This window comes from Mandrillus leucophaeus, unplaced genomic scaffold (assembly GCF_000951045.1).
Source record: "Mandrillus leucophaeus isolate KB7577 unplaced genomic scaffold, Mleu.le_1.0 Scaffold66, whole genome shotgun sequence".
NCBI classification, from domain to species: domain Eukaryota; kingdom Metazoa; phylum Chordata; class Mammalia; order Primates; family Cercopithecidae; genus Mandrillus; species Mandrillus leucophaeus.
Window position 1 is genome coordinate 2574298 of NW_012107141.1, and position 10107 is coordinate 2584404.

Here is a 10107-nt window from a genome sequence, read left to right on the forward strand (position 1 = left end):
AGAGGAGAGGAGAGGAGAGGAGAGAAGGGAGGAGGGGAGGAACTTCCTCAATTTGATAAAGGGTAACTATAAAAAACATACGACTAACATACTTAATGATGAAAGACTGAATGCTTTTCCCCTAAGATGAGGAACGAGGCAAGGATGTCTGCTGTCATCACTTCCATTCAACATAGTACTGGAAGTTTTGGCCAGTGCGTTCAGGTAACAAAAAGAAATAAAAGTCATCCAGATTATTTTTTTTAAAACTGAAGTTGTCTTTATTTTGCAGATGACATGATGATCTATGCAACAAATTTTATGGAATCTATAAAAATACTGTTATAACTAATAAATGGATTAAGCATGGTTGTGGCATATAAGATCAATATGTAAAAATCAGTTGTATTTCTATATACTAGTCACAATAGGAAATTGAAACAAAAAATACCATTTACAAACATGTCAAAAACATAAAATACTTAGGGATAAGTCTGACAAAAGACATGAAAACCTATACATTAAAAACCAGAAAATATTGCTGAGAGGAGTTAAAAATAAATGGAGAGATATATCATATTAATGGATTGGAAGATCAAATATTGTTAGTGTCAGTTCTTCCCAGATTGAACTACAGATTCAACTCTACCCCAATGAAAACGTGACAAGCTGATTCTAAAATTCACTTGGACATACAAAGGACCCAAAATAACTAAAACGGTCTTGATGAAAAAATTAAATAAATAAATACAGAGTCAGAGGACTTACACTATCTCACTTCAAGTCTTTATACAAAGTCACAGTAATCAAAACAGTGTGATATTAGCATCAAAACAGACAATGGCACAAATAAGTGTCTGTAGCTAGACCCGCTTATAGATAGTCAGTTTATTTTGAACAAAGGTACAAAGGCAATTCAGTGGACACATGGACATATGGTGCTGCATAATTGGATATCCATACTAAAAAATAACTTCAATTCATATATCACATCACATATAAAATTAACTCAAATGGGCCATAGACTTAAACGTAAAACTTACAATTATAAAACTTCTGGAAGACAACATAAAGGAAGATATTTCTGACCTTGAGCTATTTTTTAAAAAAATTGAAAAACTGGACTTCATCAACATTAAGAACTTCCGCTCCTCAAAAGACTTTTTTTTTTCTTTTTTCAACTTTTTTAAATTCCGGGGTACATATGCAAGATGTACAGATTTGCTACATAGATAAATGTGTGCCACAATGGTTTGCTGCACAGATCATCCCATTATCCAGGTATTAAGCCCAGCATCCATTAGCTATTCTACCTGATGCTCTCCCACCCCTGACTACAACAGGCCCCAATATGTGACGTTCCCCACCATGTGTCCATGTGTTCTCATCATTTACCTCCCAGTTATAAGCGAGAACATGTGATGTTTGGTTTTCTGTTCCTGCATTAGTTTGCCAAGGATAATGGCTTTCAACTCCATCCATGTCCCTGCAAATGACATGATCTCATTCGTTTTTATGGCTGCATAGTATTCCATTGTGTATATGTACCACATTTTCTTTATCCAGTGTATCATTGATGGGCATTTAGGTTGATTCCATGTCTTTGCTATTGTGATTAGTGTTGCAGTGAACATTCAGGTACATGTTTCTTTAAAATAGAATGATTTAAATTTCTTTGGGTATATACTCAGTAATGAGATTCCTGGATCAAATGGTATTTCTGCCTCTCGGTCTTTGAGGAATGGCCGTACTGTCTTCCATAGTGGTTGAACTAATTTACATTCCCACCAACAGCGTAAAAGCATTTCTTTTTCTCCACAACCTCGCCAGCATCTGTTGTTTTTAGACTTCTTAATAATAGCCATTCTGACTGGCATGAGATGATATCTCATTGTGGTTTTGCTATTTGATTGTGGTTTGAGATACCTCTTTTGTGTTATCTCATTTGCATTTCTCTAATGATCAGTGATGTTGCATTAAAAACTTCTGCTCTCCAAAAGACATCATTTTTTTCCTCTTAAAAAAACAAATCTCATTTGCATTTCTCTAATTACCAGTGATGTTGAGCTTTTTTTATACGTTTGTTGGCCGCATGTATCAAAAGACATTATTAAGAGACTCAAAAGTAAGTCACAAACAGGGAGAAACTGTGAATCACATATCTGATAAAAGACTTGTATCCAAAATACCTAAAGAACTCTTAAAACTCAATAAATAAAAATTAGAAATGGACAAAAATATTGAGCAAATACTTCACCAAGGAAGATGCACAGTACAAATGTCAATTAAGCACATAAAATATGTTCAACATCACTAGCCAAATAGGCAAATGTAGATTAAAACCACAATGAGGTATAATTACACATCTATTGGAATCTCTAAAATTAAAAAGACTGACCATACCCAATGTTAGCAAGGATTAGAACTGTCATACACAGCTTATGGAACTATTAGAACTGCCATACAGTGCTTGTGGAAATGTGAAATGGCGAAACTACTTTGAAAAACAGTTTGGCAATTTTTTGAATAGTTAAGTATATATCTGCCATATGAGCCAGCCAATAAACCTGTTTAACCAAGTAGAAATAAAAGCATATGTTCATTTAGTAATTTCTACACCAACAGTGATGGCAGTAGTCAAATCTGGAAACAACCTAAATGTCCATTGAAAGGTGAAAAATAAGCAAATGATGGTGTATCTATACAATAAAATATTACTCAGTCCTAACAAGGAATGAACTATTGATACACACGGGAACTTAGATAAGCCTCAAAATAATGACACTGAGTGAAAGAAGCCAGACAAAATACAGTGTATGTTGTATTATTCCATTTCATAAAATTCTAGAAAACGTGAGTAAATATATAGGGACATAAAACAGATCGATACTGACCTGGGTGGAAGTTGGGAGAGGAGCAGGGAGGAAGCATCAAGACACATGAGGGCATGTTCAGTACCTTGAATGCATTGACGGTTTCACTAGTGTTTCCGTAGGGGAGGAAAGATTTCTCATGCATCTCAAGGTCCATGGCGAAGGCACCTATAATAAAAGACAGATTAACAAGAGAAAAGCATGCAGTTTTATTTAATGTAAGTTTTATGTGACTTGAGGAATGAAATTGCAGAAATAACTTCAGAAATGAAGACCCAAAGAAACAGAGAAAGCTGTATTTTTATGGTTGGTCATGTAGAAATACGATCAGACAAAAGGGGGTGTGATCTAGTGGAAACAAACTGGGGGGAACTTAGAGATCCCTATATGTTCAGATTCTTGGCATCTCTGCGTCTTTGAGGAGAAGATTACCTTTCTCTGGATATAGTGTGTGCTTCTCTAGAATGAGGGTCTCATGACTGACTTTAGTGGATGGCTTGAGAATTGTCTTATGATCTGCTTCAGTGGAGAAGGGTGGGAGGTCAGAGAGACCACCTTGTTTCTGCTGTTTTCTCAAATGGCAAGGTGCCATATTTTGGGGTAGTGTGTCCTGAATCCCATTTTATGTGTTAAAACTCATCAAATTGTATGCTTTATATATGTGAAGTCAATTTATACCAATCATTTCTCAATTAAGTTATTAAAATAATCAGAGCATATTATGAACTTTAATCCAAATACATTCTTTAAGTATGTAACATAAATGAATTAGAAAAATAAAACTTGAAAATTGAGGCCAAAAGAAATGTGATGTAAAACAGTGTCCTCTAAAATGGCTCAGTGTGGGACCACTGATCTCAATAGTTCTCAAACTGAACCCAACGTTTCAAATTTTCTTCAATGAGAACACTAGGCTCAGACAGGTTTACAGGCAAGTTCTACAAAATTTTCAAGTTTCATATAATTCTAATCCTACACAAAACATTCCAGAGGTCAGAAAAAGAGAGGATACCCCTCAGCTCATTTTTTTTTAACCTCAGCCTCCTGGGTGGTTGGGATGACAGGCGTGTGCCCTTAACCCTGGCTAACTAATTTTTGTATTTTTTGTAGAGATGGGGTTTCACCACATTGTCCAGTCTGGTCTCCAACTCCTGGGCTCAAGTGACCTGCCTGCTGTATCCTCCCAAAGTGCTGGGATTGCAAGCATGAGCCACCATGTCCAGCCCTTGTAGCATATTTTTATGACGTTAGTATAACCTTGATACCCAAACCAGATGCAATGCAATGGAAAAAGACACTTCCTTACCCTTGAACACGGATGCAAAACTTTGGACGGAGTATTAGCAAACAGAATATTGTAATGAATGAAAACTGCAACACGTCAGGTCCGTGTTCAATTTATCTCAAGAATGCAAAGTTGGTTTGACTTTGGAAAATAGATTAATGTAATTCACATTAAACAAGTCAAAGGACAGATGCTACATAATAATCTCAACAGGTGCAGAAAAAGAGGACAACAAATTTCAAGATTCATTCATGACAAAACTCTCAGAAAAATGCAAAGAGAAGAAAATTTTATTTAACCTAATAAGTGGTACCAACAGAAACCTTAGAGCAAGCAGTTAGCGTGAAGAAGAATTGAAAACATTCCCTTTTAAATCAAGCAAGGCAAGGCACAGTGGCTCACACCTCTAATCTCAGTGCTTTGGGAGGTTGAGGAGGGAGGATTGCTTGAGGCCAGGATTTTGAGACCAGCCTGGGCAGCAGAGCGAGACCCCTGTCTCTACAAAAAACAATTTTAGAAAACTTAGCTGGGTGTAGTGGTGCACACCTGAAGTCCCAGTTACTCAGGAGACTAATGGGGGAGGATGGCTTGAGCCCAGGAATTCAAGGTTACAGGGAGCCATGGTCATGCCACTGCACTGCAGCCCGGGTAACAGACTGAGATTCTACCTCTTAAAAATAAATGTTAGAAATAGTAAAAATCAAATCAGGCAGAAGACAAAGATGCCTGCTCATGCCACTTCCAGATGTGATTGTGTTGGCGGTCCAGCACAGTAAAAGAAAAAATAAGATAAAGTAAATTTTTTAAAAATTAAATGATATGAAGATCGAAAAGAAAGGGAAAAAACCTACTTGCAAATGGTGCAGTTAACTGTTTACATAGACAACGGGAAGGAATTCACGGATGTACTATTAGGATTAAGGAGAATTCAGCAAGGTTGCTAGATACAAAATCAACACGGAAAAATCCATGATATTTCTAGGTCCCAATACAAACATTAGAAAATGTAAATAATAGAAAATGATAGTGTTGACCATAGTTGCCTCATCTGTGGCATGTGAGGAGCAGTGCCTACTTCGGCATATTTACATGAGGATTAAGTGAGACAAGTAAGTCAAGAACTATCAAGTGCAAAGTTACTAAGTTACCCAATGTCAGTTTCTCTCCTTTCTCCCTGGGCATTGGCTTAGGCACCTTCTGGAGACCACTTGGCAGGACTCAGCTCACCTTGGCCTCTGGAGCTCCAGGAAGACAGGTATGATCCTCACCCAAATATCTACCACGTAAGGCAGAAAATGACCAGTGTCACAAGAGAAAAGACACAGGGGGCGGCAGAAGGAGCAGACAATGGTAGGAGCTGCTTCCCATCTGGAAGCACTTGACTGGGGGCCTCAAAGTGGGCAGAATGTAGGCATTCAAAAAAAACTTAAAGGCTACTCTATGGACAGTGTAGACAATGGCTAGAAGTGGAAGCATGGAGAGGGTTTAGGGCAGGAGAATTGGTGTTGGCTGCAGCCAAGCACGGATGGAGTGGAACTGTGTGCAGTGAAAGGGGAAGTCACTAATGGCGGGACTTCAGGCATCACACAGATGCCACACTGGCGAAGGGGCCCAGGCAAGGAGACCTGGGTATGGCAACATCGTGGCCTCTGACCTCCTCTCACGCTCCTTACTGTGTCTGCCTCTGAGCTCGGCGGAGTCATGCCTTCCACTCTCTGCTCTGCCCAGCCCTGGTGGCTCCCCTAGAGCTGGTGGCCTTCTGCCCTCTGAGGTTTAGAGAGAAGCCTCCTGTCTGTGGGAGGAAATCTCTGCAAGGTGTTTACTGCAGGGACCCAGGGAGCCAGGGTGGCCAGGAGCCAAGTCTGAGTGCTGACCGGGGATTTTGCAAGGAAGAAGGAAGGGGGCCTGGATGTTTGAACAGCTGGGGTGGATCAGGGGCTGCCATCCCCCTTTCCCCTCTCCCCCTCCCCTGCTTCCTGGCGTTGACGCCCTGTTCTACCTGGGGTCCTGGCTGTTGAAGTGTCCGTTAATGGAGCTCTAGGACCGGAGGGCATTTTCTGTCCCCACACAGGCAGATTGTGGAAGGAAGGTGTTTTACGTTTTCTCCTGGGTGGCTTTGTGGGTAGGGGGCTTGCATGCATACAAGCTGAACTGTGCCTTGGAGTTCCACGGAGGACGGGCTGAAGACCCAGCCAAACAAAACACGCCAAATTGTAAATCTGTCAGAAGCTGAAGTTAACTTGGGAGGTACCAAGCATACTTTCTCAGCACAGGATACAGGGGCTACCAGGCTGGAGGATGTTTGGGAAGCCGAGCCTCCCATCTCCCTGTCTCTCCTGGAGACAGGTTTGAAGGGTGGTGATGGGGCCTGGAGATTGTGGGGATCCCCAAGTGAAGGCTCCCCAGTCCCAGACTCCAATCACCTCTCCAGGAAACAGCAGCATGAATTCTCTTGGACAGCTGCAGAAAACTTTTACGAGCCGTGTCTCCTGAATCTAACACCAACCTTCTGGTGCATTTCTTCTCACAGTACCAGCATCTTCTTGCTCATCCTTCACAGGTGTTTAATCAGCACAGGGCATCCTGGGGATGGGGACCCTGCAGCCACCTGCCAGGGACCATGGGCCCTGAGTTCGCTCCCATGTTATGAGGCCTGAGGGAGCTGAAGCTGTGAAGTTCTGTTCAGGCCACTTGCGTTGTCCACACAGAACCATGCCCCTGGAGAATTGCGGGCAGTGGCCAAAGTCACTGTCAGTGAGAACACTCTGATGGTGTGAAATGGATCTCCAGGAAATGTTGAAGATGGTCCGCAAATGCAATCAGACCCTCTTGGGCAAAGAGCTCTCCTCTTAGACGACCAAGAACAAATAGCAGTGGCACTTGGAAAGCAAACGATAGAGAGCAACCTGCACCCCACCTCCCCGACGTGGTGGACAGACCCTGAAGAAATACACATCTAAGCTGAGGTCCCAACTGTGCCACTCCCCAGCTGTGTAACTCACGGAGCCTCAGTCTTTTCATCTGTAAAAGGTGGGCAGTGATGCCTACTAGAGGTTATTGTGAAGATAGACGGAGACATAAATGACTTGCCACGCAGTGGCTCTGAACCACACAGTGGTTCGCCCCCCTCACCCCAACGCAGAGCACAGTGGCGGGTGAGGAGCAACACCGGGAATCTCCATGAAGAGCTGGGCTTTCCTGTCACCCAGCGGGTGGCCTCCTTGCCACTGCTTTTCCAGCACTTTCCAGCTCATAACTGTGGGCAGCCCTGGGGTGCTAGGGGGTGGGAGGAGGCAGCTGCAGGGCTGGGGGCAGTGAATGGGGTGGATTTTGCTGACTTTGCCTTTTCTGCTCCTGCCTGGATCAAAGTGCGGGAGGCACGAAAGGAAAGAAACACGCCTGTTTGCAGCCAGCCTTGTGCTCCCCTCTGTCTTTTTTCACCTGCAAGCTCTAAGGGGCAGAATCGGCCTGGAGGCTATGGACTAGGGGAGGCCAGGAATACGGGGCTGAGTCTCCAGGGTCAGGTCAGGTTTCTGTGCCCCCAAGAAGAACCTGGAAATTTGGGGGCTCTTCGCTCTCTTCCCTGTTGCTGCTCCCCTCCCGCTCTCTCACCCTGGCATTCTGGCTGGTTCTCTCCTCTCCAGCTTTTCCACTTATGAAAGCCGGAAGCCGTGGGTTGCGCACACCGTCTGGTACCCATTTATGGCAGGCCTTGGGAACATGAAGGTAATCAAGCCAGAGGTTCCTGACTTGTTCCTGCTTTTCCAGGAAGGTGGCCACAGAAGACTGTCACTGCCATCAAGGAACTTGGGACCCAAGGTCTGGGAGGGACAATGACTCCCACTTAGAGCATTTGGTAAGGAGGTCTCAGGGCAGGGGGCTCCTGATGGAGCCAGGGCTCTCTTGGGAACCTTTAAGCCCTGGGAGTTGGTCACCCTCCTCTTGCCCCAGGAAGCCCTCCACTTCTCCTTCCTTGCTGATGCAGGACTGCCCTCCTGGCCAGTGCCCTGGTGCCCAGACCTTGCCCTGTGACTGCCTCCCTGTGCCTGGTGTGGCACTGGGCATAGTCACTCACTCATCCTTACCAAAGAGACAGACTTGGTTGCGGGGACACACTCCTGGAGCCCCGCCCCAGCATGGCCCCTCCCTAGGTGGGCCACTTGGGACAGTGGGCCTCTCTGAGCCTCAGTAGTCTCATCTGCCAAATGGCAATAAGAATGTTCCCCTTGTGAGCAAGCCCCTGGGCTGTCTGTGGCACGGTGCAGGAGAGGTAAGGCAGGACTCCTGCTGTCTCGGTCTGCTCTTCTGGCCAGCAAGGAAGCTCGCAATGTCAGTAGCTGAGACACCTGCCTTGTTGAACGAGCTGGACTGAAGAAGGGGCCTGGGCTGTGTCTAAAGCCCCATCCATCCTCCCCTTTCCTCCATACCCCACCTGGTTGCCCAAGTATATATAGGGCAGGGGAGCAGAAGGGAAGGGAACCAAGGTTACTTTGAGCCTTCTCTGACCCAGACAAATGCTTTATCACAAGCCATCCTCTTAACAAGCCGATAACATGAATACCATTGCATCCATTTGACAGATTAAAGCCAAGGCTCCGGGAGTTCAGTGACACCTCCTCGGTCTTGCAGACAGCCTCGCTATGTGGCCAGCAAAGCTGGGCCCTCTGCAGAGCTGGCATAGGGAGCCCTGCAGGCACCGAGGGGGTCTCTTTTCTAAGTGGCCCTTGCAGGCTCAGCTCCCACACATGACACAACCAGAAGTGACAAGCACAGGCCTGGCCCCACAGTGCCAGCCTCTTCTAACAAGTCCCACCCACCACCTGCACCCAGGCTCCCTCTTGGCCTACTCCAAAGCCAGGCTAGGGGTGTGGGCTGTCCCACAGTGTGGGTCCTGAGAGTCCTACTGCTTGAATTCCAGCCCTGGCCTTATGCTTACTAGCTAGAAAGTCCTGGGAAGGTTCACAGCCCGGGAACCCCTGCTCCCAACCTCCCCCAGTGCTGAATACCTCTCAGCCTCTTGCTCATGCTCAGTTGGAGGTCAGGTCAGGAGGGGCTGGCAAATTTTTCTTTGGAAATTACAAACAGTAGTCATGCTTTGTTGGTTCTTCCCTTTCTGAGCAGCTGCTGTCCATACTCTGCTGGCTAGTAAATATTCTTTTTTCTTTTTTTTATGAGATGCTGCCACCTCCGCCTCCCGGGTTCAAGTGATTCTCCTACATCAGCCTCCTGAGTAGCTGGAACTACAGGTACGTGCCACCATACCTGGCTAATCTTTGTATTTTTAGTAGAGACAGGGTTTCACCATGTTGGCCAGGCTGGTCTCGAACTCCTGACCTCAGGTGATCCACCCACCTTGTCCTCCCAGGCGTGAGGTAACGCGCCCAGCCAGTAAATATTCTTAACGTCACCCCTGGTTAGAAATCTGGTTCAACTACATTTATTGCCTATTGCGTGTGGTTCTGGTGTTAGGCTGTGTGTGCATGTTGGGGGCAGAGGGAGAACAACGTGATTTAGACAGCAGGCCCCATCCCTCTTAAGGAGCTCAAAGGGAGAAGACAGACACAACACCCCCTCACTCAACACTTCTGTAGATAAGTGTACGGCGGGAGTAAATGAAGTTCTGTGGGAACAAAGGAAACCATCAACTCTTGCTAAAGTTGGTGGAGGTGGGGCAATCTGGGAAGGCCTCCTGAGGGAGGGGTCCTCAGGGATGAGTATGGAAGGTGGGTAGGATTTCTTCTGTTGGAAAAGCAGACTGGGGTATTCCAAGCTAGAGGAAACGGTAGAAGCAAACACATGGAGACTCTCTGCTTGGGGTAGATAATTTGCAGAAGGGAAGATTTATGGTGAAACCAAAAAGGGGGCTGAGGGGAACGCTGTCTGGGTGACACAGCTGATTCCCATTCTGCTTGGGGCAGATAGTTTGCAGAAGGGAGATTTATCATGAAACCAAACAGGGGGCTGAGGGGA

At 45.1% G+C, this 10107-nt stretch overlaps 1 pseudogene; it reads left to right on the top strand.

Annotated features, from left to right (window-relative positions):
* Positions 1-8169, top strand: part of LOC105554837 — a 25136-nt pseudogene extending 16967 nt beyond the window's left edge.
* Positions 8170-10107: the final 1938 nt, after the last annotated feature.